The sequence below is a fragment of the Cystoisospora suis genome, assembly GCF_002600585.1.
Source record: "Cystoisospora suis strain Wien I chromosome Unknown contig_2155, whole genome shotgun sequence".
Classification (NCBI taxonomy): domain Eukaryota; phylum Apicomplexa; class Conoidasida; order Eucoccidiorida; family Sarcocystidae; genus Cystoisospora; species Cystoisospora suis.
In genome coordinates this window covers 12,256-12,852 of record NW_027154954.1, presented here as the reverse complement: position 1 = coordinate 12,852, position 597 = coordinate 12,256, and the positions used below count along the sequence as shown (strand labels likewise).

Below are 597 nucleotides of genomic sequence, written 5' to 3'. Positions count from 1 at the left end.
GCAGAAGAAGAAGAAGAAGGGGGGTTATCAAGACATGCACTATTCTCCTGGAACTTCTCCAGAACACGCTGCACTTCCGCATGCGCTTTCTCAGGTGGCAAGCCTCCTTCTATCTGCATCACAAAACAACATAAAGAAGATGAGAGACAAGAGCCTTGCGATTCTGTCGAAAAGAACCCGAAAAGCTCTTAGAATGGCACAACAAAGACATTCACACACATGTAAAAAGTCCCCCTTAACGGTGACGACTTTATATTCTATCTCTCCTTGTCAGTGCCCTTCTGTTGAGGTGGGTTCAAGGACGATGTTGCATGCACACCTAGACCTGAGAAGGAGAGGACGATCATAGAGATATGCTGCATGTGGTCTTCTACACACCTTGAAAGGATACGTGTGGATGTGTATGTATGGCTGTATGTAGTAGTATGTAAGTGTATACACTACGTACATAGACAACCAGGCAAAGAGAATCTCGAAAAACGTCTTCTTCGGTTATGAGGACTTGCCTCTTTCGTGAATACAGCGGAAGAGATGGAATCGTCTTCTCCTCGCCAACATGTACATACACACACACGCCATCTATCCTTGGAAAACCGC

The 597-nt window shown here is 45.4% G+C and overlaps 1 protein-coding gene across 1 annotated transcript in view; it reads right to left on the bottom strand.

The window, feature by feature from the left end:
• Positions 1 to 597, bottom strand: part of CSUI_004582 (3-hydroxyisobutyryl- mitochondrial) — a 6,972-nt gene that overhangs the window by 2,425 nt on the left and 3,950 nt on the right. The gene's annotated exons all lie outside the window — the stretch shown is intronic.